Source organism: Corvus kubaryi, unplaced genomic scaffold, assembly GCF_017639235.1.
Source record: "Corvus kubaryi isolate FWS band 111438036 unplaced genomic scaffold, C.kubaryi_AGA036_p1.0 37396, whole genome shotgun sequence".
NCBI classification, from domain to species: domain Eukaryota; kingdom Metazoa; phylum Chordata; class Aves; order Passeriformes; family Corvidae; genus Corvus; species Corvus kubaryi.
Window position 1 is genome coordinate 25,028,922 of NW_024581135.1, and position 16,341 is coordinate 25,045,262.

General features: G+C 41.4%; 1 long non-coding RNA gene across 2 annotated transcripts; it reads right to left on the reverse strand.

Moving 5' to 3' along the window:
• Window positions 1–341: 341 nt before the first annotated feature.
• LOC121670668 lies at window positions 342–15,020 on the reverse strand. 2 transcript variants are annotated; one of them, XR_006018202.1, is made up of 5 exons: window positions 15,011–15,020; window positions 8,885–8,895; window positions 4,965–5,033; window positions 2,004–2,007; window positions 342–354 (listed from the first exon to the last, which is right to left on the reverse strand). It is a non-coding gene; the product is annotated as an uncharacterized LOC121670668 (long non-coding RNA). The 2 variants fall into 2 exon arrangements; XR_006018201.1 differs by lacking the exon at window positions 15,011–15,020 and adding an exon at window positions 10,835–10,844.
• Between the last annotated feature and the right edge of the window lie 1,321 nt (window positions 15,021–16,341).

Here is a 16,341-nt window from a genome sequence, read left to right on the forward strand (position 1 = left end):
CAGGCCTTCCGGTACACATAATGTAAATAAAATAAAATCACAAAAGTCTTCCCCATCTTCTGAACTCCACCTGCTCTGAGCTTGCCCAGCTATAAATGGGCAATGCTCACTTGGCTGGGAGGCAACAGCCATGGAAGTGTCACCTCAGCTGCTGTGTCTGTGTGTACTGCAAAGCCACAGCGAGTGTGAGCTGATAGAGCATCAACATCCCGCTTTGATCTTGACCTTTGCCTATTCACTACAAACAACTGTGTGCCAAAACCTGTTTATCACAAAGCACAAACTGTGGTGGGAGTATCTGGGCAACTGGAGTCCACTTACTTCAGGTGCAGACGGTGTGGGTACTGTGCAGAACTAAAAAGTCACTTCTGCATCGCATCAGCAAAGAGTCTGTGAGCTTCCCTTGGGAACTCAAAAGATCCCAAATAAGCTGCATCAAACTTCTCTTTCCAGTTTCACAGCTCAGTACTTTCCCCTCAGATACTGGCAACTTGGAGCACCACTGCTGCTGGGAAGGAATTCCTTAGCAAGAATTCAGGCTGCATGGTTAAGGACTTCAGTGACCCCTATAGACATCTGAACCTGGAACAAACAGAAGGCAAAGCAGGAATCAAGCTCTGAATCTGGCTAATGCAGCACTGCTAGCAGGGGAACAAGGTCTGCCTAGAAATGCTGTGGTCCATGGGCTTGATGCTCATTTCCTCTTCCAACTCATGGACACCCCTAATCCCAGTACCAAACGGAGCTGAAAGCTGAACAAGGTAACTTTGTTACCTGACTCCTGAGATATGACTGATCATTGTAGCAGTGGAAGCACAGCTGTCATGGCAAGGTCCCCATCATAAGAAATTATGACAGACCCTTCCCCCTGCAATGACAGGTGGGTTCAGAGCACCCTAATATATTCTGGGGCCCAAGATACATTTGGGTCTCCCATAATTATACTCAGGCTTGTGTGAGATGGGTTTTCCTATTCTGGCTATTTCCTTGCATCCTGCAGCATGGGTTTTTCACCTGTGGGTCTCCTCCTCGGATAGAAACAATGAAAGCAAGGAGTCTCTCAGGGCAGAGGTGCCCTCCTGGAAGAAGAACAGGGTAGAAGCCCCCATTCAGGACCAAGTATCCTTGTGGTAATAACCTGAGCACTGCAAAGTGGGGGCAAGGCATTACTGACTCTATGCTGTGTAATATTTTCACACATAAAAAGAGTGCGTGCCTGGTGAACTTAGGATAACACAGTCAATAATCTATGTTTTGCAACCATGTTTGTGTCTCTTATGTCAGCTGGAGATGTGATGGTGCACAATTATAAAAGTGAGGATTCGGGGTAATCTGTTAAAAAGTCCATGCACAGTAAAACCATATGATTTTTAAACCCTGTGCAGATCAATATTGAGATGGATTTCTCCCAATGAAATAAAGATCCTGTTTGTTTGGTTTTTCTGTTTGGCACTCTCATGTGTTCCAAGAATATTTTCATCAGTGGGTCTTTAGTATGTTACTCAGATGTGAAAGATTTCCTCAGTGAGAAAAGCTAGTGGACAACACCAGATGTGCAGCCACATGATTGCTGCTATGCCCTTGTCTTTGCCTGAGTGAGAAAGATGCAGCCATTCCAGAGTGGCCTTTGAGATGTCCTAGTTGCAGACAGTATTGGTGTTCTAAAAACTGCTTAGACACGTATGTGGTTTTGGTTTCTGAGGTGTGGGTTGAATGATGGCTGAAAACTTCAGTATAAATGCCACTCGTGTGTACTACAGTTATAGAAGATGAGGAAAAAATATAATAATTATTTTATATTATATATAAACAAATACTCTTTGTTCATTATGTAATAATTTGCATATATATACACATACATATGCATACATAAATTATTATCATCAATCTTCTGAATGACATATAAATAATTATTTCTGGTTTATGCTTCAAGTAAAAGACCCGAAAAAGTCAGAAAAATTAATTATTTAAAATCCTGGGTCTGTGAGAAGACAGGGACATACTTACCTTTTTTTCTTTTTGTTTTTTTTTTTGCAATAATTCCAGAATGGGAAGAACATTACAAATTTGAGGACGATTGATGTCTGCCATCTTTTTGGTAAAAGATTTACAGGAACAAAGTTGGTGAGCTATATTCTCACAGTATCCTGTTTTAACAGTTCCTGGGGTTATTTCAGTTTCATGAGGCGAAACACAATGTAGACTTGAGCAGTCTACACGGGGGAGGTTGATATGGTGTGCACAAAGCCTCTGGGCCTTTGCTTAATCAATCAAATTCTTTGCTTGGAAAAAAGGCAACCTCCTCCCTCCCCCTCCACAGGATGTGGGATTTGAAGGCTCTAAAGCCTGTTGCCACAGGGTTTTTTGCCATTATGAAAAAACTTCATTACCTTGGTCCTTTACAGAGGGAGGAATAGTATGGCATTGCCAGGATGGTGCTTGGGAAAAGCAGCGTTTCTAGAATGGTGTCAGCACAACAGGGTTAAAACTTGTGATCTGCAGAAGAGGGTTCTTAATTGCTGCCTAGGAGGATGTTTGTATTTTGAGGAGAGCCTGATTCCTCAACAGGAAGAGATCATATCAGTGATGAAGGAAACCTTACAAAGAAGAAGAAAGATTTCAGGATAGGGAAACAGTATTCAGAGCCTTATCAGTACATAGCCTTGGTATGTCCCTACATGGCTAAGTGTACATTTATATTTTGAAAGACCTGAAACATGGCACTACAGCTTCCCCCAGGCAGCTATCACAAATATATTCAACCCCATCAATACAGTGGCTGTCTTATATCTCAAAGAGAACACTGAGAATTCTCATGCACTGAAGGACAGAGTTAAAGAGGGACCTCTAGTTTAGGAAGGTGATGCAGTTGCTATTGGGAAACTCGTGGCCTTTAACAGATTTTCCCTCCCTCATGTTGTCACCTGCTCCTGCGAAACAGAGTGACAGTTCCTAATGAGACCAACAAGGGATTTTCTTCCTACCAGGACAAGGCATATATTATTTACTGTGTCCAGTTCTGGACCCCTCAGTTTAGGAAGGATGTTGAGATGCTTGGATGCCTGCAGAGAAGGGCAACAAGGCCGGTGAAGGGTCTGGAACACAAGCCCTATGAAGAGCGGCTGAGGGAGCTGGGGATGTTTAGCCTGGAGAAGAAGAGGATCAGGGGGGGACCTTAACACTTTCTGTGGTTGTAGCCAGGTGGGGATCAGTCTCTTCTCCCAGATGACCAGTGACAGGATGAGGGGACACAGCCTCAAGCTTCCAGGGGAAGTTTAGGCAAGATAATAGAAAAAAGTTCTCCACAGAAAGAGTGCTTTAGCATTGGAATGGGCTGCCCAGGGACATGGTTGAGTCACCATCCCTGGAGGTGTTTAAAAAAAGACTTGATGAAGCACTCAGTGCCATGGTTTAGCTGATAAGGTAATGATAGGTCAGAGGTTGGACTTGATGATCTCAAAGGTCTTTTCCAGCCCAGTTTGTTCTGTGATTCTGTGATTTCTATATTTCTCTGCATGTCTAAAGCACGCTGCCTGGACAATTTCTGAATGCTAGAAATTGACAGAGCCTGTGGCTTGTTTAAAGGAAGCTCAACTACTGTGGCCTCTGGGGATATTCTTTTTCGGGGAAATAATACGTGCATGTGCTTTTACACAATTCTAGCTCAGACTTCGATACATACTTCAAAACCACAGTGAATGAGAGCCATATTTAACATAAGTCTCTACTACCAGTGGGAAGTTTCTCATCTTTTTTCTCAGCTACTTCTTCCTCACAAATGGAGGAAGAAGTTTCTAAAGGGTTTAGGAGGACATGTGTGTATAATAGGAACTAAATTCTTCTTTTTCTTTTACCATTTCTTTTTCTTTTTTTTCTGTGTATCAGACACAACCACTCTCCTGAGAGGACAGAATCCATCTTATTCAAAGTGTCCTACCATTACACAAGGCTTAGCAATCTCTAGGCTCTTTCTCAGAAAGGGTACAATTCTGTGAGACAGGATGTCACATATGTGCCCTACACGTATCACCCTCATCACAGTGAATCAGGAACCCACTGAAGGACATGTTGTGCAATAGGTCTGGCATATGGAAGGGTTTTCACAGCTTTTACCACATGAATAAATATTCTTATTCAGAATCCAAAGGCCTTCTGATAACCTAGCGTTTAGCTTGACCATTACTTTACCAAGAAGTAATGTTATGATGGCCTTATTTGTCCTTATTGGTGTCAGCATAACTCACAGGAACTTATTGCAAATTGTCCCACATAAACAATAAAGAGTACTTGTTCTTTCCTTGAAGGTGGAAGCAGCACAACCCAGGTATAGAAAATCTGCCAAATGCTACATGCAGTACACTGTCCATGTATACGCACCAGAGGGATGTTTTGTGAATCTCTGTGGTGAAGAGCAATTCATGAGCAACCTCTGAGGAGAATTACTTTAAGTAAGGGCTAGTTTACCATCCCTGAAAAAAATTTAAGCACTGTTATAGATTTTTTTTCCAACCATCTGTTCACTGCTCAGCAGTGCCTCAGGCAGCTTAGCCTACTTGTCCTACCTTTGCTCATGTGGAACAATAATTCCTGAAGGGATGAAGAATAGCAGAGCAGCATAAATTATGCCCATTTTTTACCTCCCTCAGGAGATCTAAAAAGCAGTTTCTTCAGAGATGTTGTTCCAGCTGTAGGGATAGTTTATTTCCACTAAATCCTCTTCCCAAGAATGTGAAAATTTCAAGGATTTAACTGATGGCATTGTAAAACCCCAATTTATGGGCAAACTCCAGCACAGGCTTTGCTGCACAGAGTAGAGTAAAAGCTCACATTGCTTATATTGTCTTCTGAAAGCATCTCTGACCAAACATCACACACCTTTGAGACTTCCCTCCAGCTGCTGAATTTAGTGTGCCACCTCAGCTACTTCTCTTGCTAATTACCTGCAAGCTTCACTCCCTATCTACTATTGCAACAACACACCACCAGTAAGGCAAAATTAACCTGTCTCACAATGGTCTAACCCAGCTCAGACCCTCTTCTCTATTTACTTTACTCCTTTTACAGCTGTAGCAGTTTCAACTATGTAAACCCTGTCCATGTTGGTAGTTGGCTTTTTTATTTCTTGAAAGTAAAAAGAGCCAACAGTCTCCCCTGGTAATCTTTTACTTGGCACCTTGTTCTCAAGCACTCTAATAACTCCATGTCACTGGCCTACATCTGTTAATAACCTTTTTCAAGGTTCTTTTGATTTCCAGCACATTCATTCACTCCTTTGGTAAAGGAAGGCCCTTCCCTTTCTATTTTCTTTCCCTTTTTCCCCTTCCTTTTCTTTTCATTTCCTTAGGGAAGGACTTTTAAAAGGAAGTTTGAGACCTGGTAGCTCCAAGGCAGAAAACTGGGCCTACAACAGTGGCAAAGGATGTCTAGTCCTGCTGACAAGTGTTACTGGCAATGATTACAGGCTGGTTTCAGGGCTCCTATCTGAAGGACTTCAGCTGGGTGCTTAAAAGCAGTCTGGACCCAGAATGTGCTCCTACTCACAGCTGTCAGAGATTCAGTTCAGCTCTACCTGTGTTCCCCCACTGCTATTTTCAATGGCAATTAGTTTCTCCTCCCACACGTGCACTTGAAGTTTAGGTCACTGAGAGAAATCTATGCTGTTTAGGACACATAAACCTCAGTTCCAACATGACCAAAGAGTGAGGTGAGTTGGTGGCCAGGCTCCCACACCACCCAGTGCCTGGCTCTCAGCAGCACCACAGCTTGACCTCACTGGATTCTGGCCCACAGCAAACCACACACAGCTGCAGGTGTGCTCTTGCCCAGGGAGCAGGATTGTGCCTTGCACTCAATAGTGCCTTGCACTCAATACTCCCACCAGGGAGGGAGATGATGTAAGACACGGATCGCCCCATTCCCCCAGGTTCTAGAAAGCTGTTTTGCTTATTGACAGCAGACAGCTTCTGCCTTAAAATGAGTGGGAGGTTTAGGGGCTTGCTTTCAGCTCAGAAAGCTGAAACAGGGGAAAAGCTGCTGCAGTGAGTGTGCTGCCTTGGATTTATATGGATTTATTTATCTGTTTATTTAAGTCTTTATATGAAGCGAGACCTGGGGAAGTCTTGGACTAAGCTCTTTTCTCAGGAAGGCTCATAATTTGATTTTATCAGGTGACAGTTTCAATCCACATTTAGAGTAGGGGAGGGGGAATGCGCTTATATCACTGCAAACCAAATTTCAAACAGGCTTTACTGGCACGCACATTGCCAGTTTCAGCTCAGGTGACTCAAGAATCACGCGAACTGAGTCACTATTTCAGTGACATCAATGCTACCTGCAGTGGTAAATTGCTGAAACTTATCAAAATAGTTGTATAATAAAGATGCTTCTGTTTTAATTAATCCTGTCCCTATCATGGACAGCTAATGGATGTTGGCTTTTAGCTGCAGTCAACTGTCACATTTTCTGACTGGGAGAAGTGAAAAATGGTGCAGTGACCATTGCCAGGGGCCGGATGAACTTTCTGTACTGGGAACAGCCAAACTGACAGCAGGCAAGTGCCTGTGACTGGGGCTTTGCTGCCTCTGCCAGCTGTGCCCCAGAATGGCCTCCAGTTCCAGAACCAAAGGGTTTGAGCCAGTCACTTTTGTGTTGCCCACAGCCAGAAAGCACAAGCGTGCCAGCCACCAGCCCTCTTCCCATGCAAGGAGAAGAAGAGAGTGAAAATTCTGAGGCTGGGAGTCTGGGTCCAAGCCACCCATTGTGGAATTACTAGAAATTTTCTCAAATGGAAGCACAACGAGCATAAATTTACTACTCTAATTAAAACCAAAGTAACCTGCATCTTTGGGAGGATACTGATCATGGCAGAGCTGTAAGAAGATATGGTCCAGTTCCTTTTATTATTCCTTTACCTCACTTTGTTCCCAACACTTAAGTTTAGGATGCAGCACTTAGAACAAACTCTCAGTGTGGTGTAGTAGGATGTTTAAAAAACCCTCACATTCTGTTTCCTTTCTGCTGGGTTCAGACTTTTAGATGAAATCACCCTGAAAAAGATGTTTGTACAACAGGAAAATGCGGTATCAAGATTATCAGAACGAGGTAGGCAGCAATATATTTCTTGACTTGCACAAGATGACAAGGAAACCACAGAACATCAGTGTGAATGCAATGGAACAAGGCCATGAGACATGTGCTATGTGTCACAGACATAAAGGTTTGTATAGATTTGAATGAGATTCAATTTAGATCAAAAGGACTTTCAGGGCTTTTTTTCCTCTTTAAGATAGAGGCATGTCTTTTGGCATTACACAGCTTGTGGCTATTGAGGCAGATCTGAAGGTAACAGGATGTGGAGCATGCACTTCTGATTTACTAGTACAAATGGCTTACACAGGCATGGAAAGTAAACTGCTTAAAGCTCTCTAAGATCAAAGATGAGACTTATTAGCAGGACTGTCTGGGGAGCTTTTTCTCATCACTTCCTTGCCATGTTAATGTGGTACAAAGGTACTTCCCCGACAGACCTATTTGCACAACACAATACCCACATTTTGTAACACATTCCCTGCACTAACATCCATGCCATGACCCCCACACCCCCTCTCACTCTGCTGTTGCATTTTGCTTCCTTCTATTTCTCTTGGGTCATAGAATCAAAGAATGGTTTGAGTTGGAAGGGATCTTGTACATCATTTAGTTCCAACACCCCTGCCATGAGCAGGGATACCTCCCACTAGACCAGGATGCTCAGAGCCCCATCCAATTTGGCCTTGAACACATCCAGGGATGGGCATCCACAGCTTCTCTGGGTAACTGGTGCCAGTGTCTCACTGCCCCCCACAATAAAGAATTTCTTCAGCATATCTAACCTAAATTTCCCCTCTTTCAGTTTGCACCCATTATTCCTTGTCCTGTCACTACAGTTCCTGATGAAGAGTCCCTCTCCAGCTTCATTGCAGGCCCCCTTTAGATACTGGAAGGTTCCTATCAGGTCTCCACACAACTTTCTCTTCTCCAAGCTGAACAGCCCCAACTTTCTCAGTCTGTCAGTACCAACTATTCTTTTGATTCCTGTTTTCTTACAGCATCTTCTTCTACCTGCAGGTAGGAAATAATGACATGACAAACACAGCCGAAACACTGCAGAAATTGGCAATTTTGGTTGCTGTGACCTTATGGCAGAATGGTACTTTGCAGCACATGAAATGCTCCTACATAACAGCAGTCTGCAAGAACTAAAATACATGGCCATGAAGTACTGAGACAAAGAACTCACAAAAGATATTTTACCATATTCTTTCTGTATATTTTGCACTATTCCAGAATTCAGTTTGGTATAACTGAGCCCCGAAGAATTTTGTGCTGAAATTCAATGGCCTGTAGGACATCCTATGTCCTACATAGAGATAATTTATTCTGTAGAGCTGGTTTTAGCGAGGAGGCAATATTGTCTCTCCTTCAGAAAGCATTATCCTTCAGTTTTTTGTCAACTTACCAATTTAACACTCATCACAATTTAGAAACTCCAAATGTAGCTTCTTAAGTATCACTATCCAAGCATCCAGACCAAGACTTGACACATAACTTAGAACATGCACAGACCAGCTTCTCTCTACCTGATGAAGTTGATGGCTCCTTCATGCACTACTTGTTAACTATTTCATGTTCAGCTCTGTGCCCGGCCCCACAGATTGAAGCCAGGCTCATGGAGCAGACCTTCCTCATTCTATTGCTTCCAACCAAAATCTACAAAGTAATATCCACTCCTGACAACCACCCGCCTCCAACGGGACTGTGAGACAGAGCAGTTGGTCCTTGAAGAGCCTATTCCTTAATGTAAGTGCTACAGAAAAGAAGGGAAATCAAGCTCTTATCCTAGCACTTCCCCACTAGCTGTGTATCCCAATCCCTAATTACAGCTACCTAGAACCTGCTTTCATCCCAACAGCTCTCAGCAATCCTTCAAGTCTCACTCCAGAAAGAGAGAAATCTCCTACTATTTTCTAACTTTCCATCTCAGCTTCTCTCAATCACCTTCTGGAAAGTACTAAACAAAGATGCTTTCCTCAAAGCCTTATCGTTTTCTGCTACTCGTGAGGTCCTTGCATGAAGAATCTTTGCCTGGCTAACACCAATAAGAAATGCCATAAATGAGCACAAATCATCTGGGCACAGAGCCATCCATAAACAGAGCACAGGCATTACTGTTGAGGAGAAATTATTCAACTTGAATTTTTCTAACTAGAATTATTTCAAAAGAGAACATTTTAGTTTTCTGTTCACAAGTAAAGATCTTGACACAACCAGCCAACTGATTATAGTCTTTTACAGAAACAACACAGGGAAAAATATTTTAAACAAAAAACTCTGGAATGCACCAATACATAATAACCCATTTCTCTCTGTATCTTTCCTTCTGACTTTCTCAGAAAGAAAAGCTACTTTACATACGAGATTCTGCTAACCTTCAAACTGAGGTCATGCTGGCCAAATTAATAGTACCATTCTTACTTGTACCAACTATGGTGCAATTCAGCGTATGTGAGTTCTCTAATAAAACGCCCATATGCTCTGAATTTTTATGTTGGTGCAAGCCAACATAATAGCCAATTCTATATGATGTTCTCTCACTGTGCAGGAAAATCTTTTACACCTCATCTTCTTACATCAAGTTTTTCAAAATTGGTGGCTACATCATGTTTCCCCAAGACATAATGTTCTGTCTTTATCACAAATGAAACCAACCTGTGGACTGGGTTTCTGGTGAGATGATCTGGAAGCAAGAGAAAAAGCAGATATGCCTATTCCTCACGAAGCTGTTCCTTTTCAGAGAGTAAATGTTAATAGGGATTTTCAGTGGTGAGAGAAAACTGCAAATCAGACATTAAACTATTGGAAATACTTATTTAGAAAAAGAGGTATACATCACTGCCACATCCAAGGTTTTCCAGTGTGTAACAATATACTAGTTTTTTACAAGAAGAACCTCTCTCTTTCACAGAAGCATTTCATAATCCTAAAACATGTCAATGCAAAAGCATCCCAGTTTTGATTTTGAAATGTAGTCACCTTCCCTCTCAGTTAAGAGGACTTTCGAGATTAAAATATCTCTTTCAGGTATATGATCCAAAATTTACTCATACTTGTTCATCCCCCTAATAAATATGGCTGACCAATAAAGATGTCTTTGATAGTACTTCTAGGGTATTTTCTTCAGTGAAATTTGAAAGATTCAAAATTTAAAAAAAAAAAAAAAATCGGTCTATAATCTACTCAGGTTTGTTGTTGATTTCAGGTTACTTGCTTTCAGAAAAACATACATTTTAATCTCTGAATTCTTCATTGTCTTAACTCTAAATGAAAGGTGTCTGCAAATGCACTTTGTTACATATTTAAGGAGAGTGAGGAGCACACGGACACTGAGAAGGAGATTGCATTACTTTCTGCAAATCTGGTCTCTCTTTGCTTTTATTATTAAAACTGTGTCTGTTGGAAATTGAGACACTAAGTTGCTATTAGTCTGAAGCAAATTTTTGCTTGGTTTTATGCAGGTTCATGTATGAATGTTCCTTGTATATTCTTCATTCTGAGTCTCCCTTATGTTTTGTCTCCCCTGTTTAGACCTGAGTGACTTGAAAGGTTTGAAACATTAACTGAATTAATTTGATTTCTTTAAATGGATGGAATGTAGAATTTGTCTAGCTTGTGTCTGCTTGGAAGACAAAAAGTTGTGTTTGATTAACATGTGACATCCAGAAATATAACTGCAGACTGATTTCAAAACATCAAGAAACAGTGAAATCCTACCACTTCTTTTGAAAGTTTATTTTACTGGTTGATCATGTTCAGAGTTGAACTCCTGAACCTTTATAAGTGTGGGTAAATTCTTCTCATCAGTCTCATTTCTGAATTACTGCACATGTGCCAATGCTACATGGCTCTCTTGCTGTCACAGTGTTTGGAATTTGGGACTGCACCTTGAACTTGCTCAAACCTTTTGTGAGTACTGATCCCTTGCCTGTATTGTATTAGGAAATAGAGACACCAGCTAAGATTTCACTGACAGGTGCACAGTACGTGTCTGTTTCTGTGATGAACAGGCAAAATGCAAGGTGTGAGAAAAGTCCTTCCTCTTTTGACAGATGAAAAAATAGGAATTTACAAAGGAATAAATGAAGATCAGAATTTGGCTCTGAAACTTGCCTGAGAGGAACAAGAAGTTTGTGGGAACTGAACCCAGAAAGCAAATTCATGTCTAAAAAGCCCAGAAAAGGGCCAAACAACTTATATTTATAACAGATTAGAGCTCCTGTCCTAATTCTGTTTTCTGATACCCAACTGCTTACTGCTTCATATCCTGTAAACTCAGTCTGTGCCTTGATGCACTCCCACATACATGGCACCAGACCAACACCACTTGTGTCACTTCAGTCTCAGCGAATTACAAATTGGGAAGCTTTTAGTCAGCAGCTAATGTGATATTTTCACTGTCTTTAATGGATATGAACAATATATGTTGTGCCTTGTTACATACATTTTCTTTCTTTGCCAGTAGAAGCATTTCTGTGACCAGAGTACTGTGTGGCATGTTGATTCTGAGTGAGTGTTCAGTGACAAGCTGAATCAAACTCACTTTCTCTGGGGTGCTGTACAGAATTTTACCTTTTGGTTCAAATTTTCACTAAGTCCTTTCCTGAGATCCTTTGATTGTCTTTTTCATGTTTTGTCCTGTAACATCTCAAGTAAAACAATACAGCTGCTACCGTCTGCTATGGCTCTTGGCTTATCCATCTAATTATCTAAACCCTGAAATTATAGAATATTCTCTTACTTGGCCCAAGATGGATCAGAGACAGACCTAAGTATTGGTTTGTAAAGCAGCCTTAATAGTCTTCATTTTGGCATAGCATATTTGACCTTTTAATAGGTATTGTTGTTTCAATCTTGTGTTAGTTTTGCTGTGATATACAGAGGGTATTTCCACAAATCACATTATTTAAAGCAGACAGGTTTTTTGCTTGCTGTGTGGTAGATTTGCATATATCACTCTCGTCAACTATAATGAAAGTTTACACATGTAAAAACCCTGGTGGCAGATTGTGATAAGGCAGATTTGACACACATAACTTTGCAGATAAGGATGCTACAAGACATTGACATTTGTAGTGAAATGCTTTGAAGAAGGACTGTATATAATTGATAATGAGATGCAGATGGTTGGAACAAACTGGATGCCAAAAGGTGACCAGCCTTGGAAGAAAGTTTTGGCAGAACCCATCCCATAGAAAAGAGCAGACATAGAAAGGGCGGGCCTGATTTGCTCCTCTATCCTTACTGCAGAATAAGTGTTACTGAAAGTAAAAAAGGATTGGGGAGAAAACAACCCCTTCAAGATCAGAAGATGGGGTTGGAAGATTTGACAGCAGCATGATAGTTTGCCTGTTTCCTCCTTCCTATCTTCTTCCGTTTCACAGTGGGAGTCTTTGAGTGCCTGGTGAAGGTTCCCATCTTAAACACACTACGTCTTTAATGCAGGGTTAAGAAAAAAGTAGCAAGTGGTTATTGAAATGTCATACATCATTTCCCATGCCACCTGCACGAAGAATTCTTTCTGTCTTTCTGTTAAAGAAATGGCATCCTCTATTTACTTCAATGGCAGACATTACTTTCCCCTAGCTTCTACTTTAAATAGTTTTAGTTATAACTCAAAGATGGTTTAGAACTACAATGTTGATTTCCTTGCCACTACCTGATGATTTGTCATACAGTACAGCTATTGCTTATGAATAATCACAAGTGACCTTGAGATCTATCCAAGCCTGTAGTAGACTCTGCTTGAAAATACAGCCCACTCGGTTAACTGAACTTGAAATGAGGAGCCTGGGACCTGCCTAAAGAAGTATAGTTATCACCTGTAAATGAACTAAGCCAGAGATTTTAAATCTTCAAGAAACCTTAAAGCCAGAAAAAAGCTTCCAGTGAAATCTTATAATCATCAAGCCTGGGAGAAGGCTTTAGATCTAAGCTTCTGACTTGTTTGCTACACAAGGTTGATTTAATAAGCTTCTCTCTATTCCATTAATGTCTTTTAATGCTGGATTCTGCTGGCTTGAAGACTTCTTTCCTTAGCTTAAAGAAAGTGGAATCTAAGTGCCTGTTACCTCAGAGAGATGCAACTGGTTTTTTTCCATATATTACCAGAGAGAATCCCTTGCATCAAGAATTGATCACCATCCATGGGCATTTTTTTCAAACAGCTAAAACCAGAACTATTAACTGCAGAAAGAAACCAAAGACATCTCAAATGACTCGCTAGGAGATGACTGACTGCAGGAAAAAAGAATGGGAAACACACCAAGCTGAAATGTGGAGAGAACCACACTTTCTGTTACATTTTGATTTCTGTTCTTCATAACCAGAAGGGATCTTGAAAAGCCAGAACACAAAGATGAAGGTATAAGATGCCATGAATAAAGATTACATAGATAGAACAAAGAGGTATGCAGTCCCCTTCCAGAGGTAACCCATGTGAGCTGATGAAATGCAAGACCTCTCAGTGCCACACAATGGAATCCAAAGAAATTCGTGCCAGAGGACTCTGAATGTCCTCTGCAAAGCTGCAGCCACATGTGAGCTGAGCTTGGCCACACTAATGGCCAGGCCCACGGACCCAGGTGAGCCCTCGCTCAGGCAGCTGCCCCGCTGTGGGGAGGCCTGGCACTCTGCAGGGGACAGCACGCTGCCGGTGGTGGCACCGGTGCCAGCAGCCCTTGGCTGTGCTCCAGTGTGCCGTGCCGCACACCTCAGCGGGGACACCGGCAGACCTGCCGCAGGCAATCTGCTCAAATCTCATTCGGCCAACACTCCTCTGGTGCCCATCAATAATTCCTTGAAATAAGTCTTTTTGCATAGTCGAGCGAACTCCTCACTTCCACTTCTTGCCAAAATAATCTATTCTAATCTGCTTTTAACGTTGTCCCACTGCTACCTCACAGTTTTTTCCACACCTCGTCTCCATTTTCCCCCCACAAGAGGGCACTAACACTGCATCCTTTGAGGAGTTTTAGTTCCCAATGAAACGTGCCTCAAAGGAAAACCGGTGGAGAGAAGCCAGAGGGACCCAGCATAAGATTTCAGATCTAGAGCAACTCCCTTCCCCCCGGGGCTCCACAGTTTTAATTCCAAGGTTTTGATTCAGAAACATCTCTGGTAACAGCAGCATGAAGCCTCTAATAGAAGACAGTTGCATAAAGCCACTAATAGGACATGGTAGTTCACAGGCATATATTTGATTTTATTTCTGTTTTGTCTCTTGGCCTCTGCTTCAAGCAGTGAGACTATAAAAAAATACGGATGCCTCTGGAATTAGAAACCTTCATGGACCTTAAGAGAAACCAGTCGGAGAGCTGAGAAATACCAAACACCAAACGTCTCTTGAAATAAAACATACATGAGACAGCCAAGAGACAAATCCTATTCAGGGAAATCAGAGTGAAGTAAAAACACAACTAAAATTGCCATAGGATGGGGAGAATCTAGTGAATAGAGAACACGCTAAAAAAAGCCCTTGTACTGCATAACTTGACACAGTGACAGCTATGGATGAGATAAATATACAGAAAAAATGAAAACCAAGGAAGGAAAGCATTTACCTACTTAGTGTGGTCTATGGGTTTATGCTTGCAAATACAAAAATAATTCTAAAGAAAGGAAAATTTAGGCTAAGTACCAGACAAGCTTTCTGTACATGGCAGAGAGCCCACATGCTCTCATGCAGGCAGTGAACGACCACATTTGAGCCACTAATTTGGTTCCCTTATTCTGGAATTTATAAATGCAGGGCTAGCCTTCAGGGACAGGACATAGCTACCAAGATGGTGTTACTTGGCTTCTCTAGAGCTTTAGTTTACTTAATCTACTAGAAGACATATTTTTATACAATTCAGTGATCAGGGAATTATAAGAAACTCGTCATGCTCTTCCCTCCTCTCTCCTCCTCCATCTCCACTGGCTGCACACAGCACTTTCTCAGGTAAAGGCAGAACAGTTTTCACCAAGTCCTGTAACTTGAGAAACAGGAGTGATGAAACCAATATAAGATTGTGTTAAAACAGATAAATTGCTTCTTTACAAAACACATAGAGGATTTCTGCTATTTGCTACCACAGGAGGATTTTGATGCTCAGGGAATACAAGGGGTACGGACTGCAGACAATGGCCAAGCTTGCACTGTCTCCTTAAACAACTGCTTTTACTGTTACTCCTGGAGAGAGAACATGGCATGACAGACCACTGGTCTGGCTCAGGAGTGTATTTCTATATCCCCATGTTCCTCCCTTCCACTCTTCTGATTTAGGCAGAGCTAAAACAACCACAACTTTTAATGCTATGATCACTCATTAATTGTCTAGAGGCTGCGTAGAAAGAGGGCACCTTGAAAAGTTGATTTGAAAAAGGATTAGAGAGTCTCTCAAAGCCACCACCTTGCAGGGGTCCTGAGGTTCTGGACACAGAAAATGCAGCCTGAACTATTGTTGGAACCATTTGCTGTCAGAAGATGCAACTTCCACAAGCCAAATACCCTTCACCAAACTGCATCAGTTTGACTTAAGTTTATTTTGGCAAATAAACAAAAGGGGGAAGAGCAGGTACTCTTGGTATTGTCCAAACATCCCATTCCAACGTTTTTTGAATTAAGCCTTTTAGTTTTCCTTGTTTTGATTGATCTTCAAGAACTATTTTTTAAAGTACGGCATATAAAATAAAAGAAACTAATTAAAACTTCAATGTGTCGTGGTCCATGGATTCTGAATCACTTTAACGCTTACGGAACATGAAATTTCACTACACAGTGAAGGAATTAATATATCCAATTTTGACAGGCATAGCAGTAGCAAAACAAAGAAGATAATGTTTAATATTCTGTCGTATAAGAGTAGCCATCATTTCCTCACTGTTTTCATCATATGAAGGTTTCACTAGAAAAATTCACAAAGGAAGGTGTCATGTTTAACGCTGTAAGGAATACAGAGACAGTAGACACAAGTCTTTCTGGGGGAAGGCCTCAAAAGAAACTCTCCTGGACTCTCCAAGGCTCTAGTTTTCCTAATGTCCATTAAGGAATCCCTTTCAGGAGCACATATTTATTGCACGGATACCAAACCCTATGATTGCTCTTCATAGGATTAGGCAAAGGAATTAGTTCTGTTAGAAAGAATTAAATTATTTAGAAAATCAGTTCTGCAAGAGGACTTCAGCACTGGCTCAGAAAATTCAGTTTCTGGATCAACTTTTTGTGTGGCCTTTTGCAGGTCATGTAATCAGGTCTGTAGGTACTGG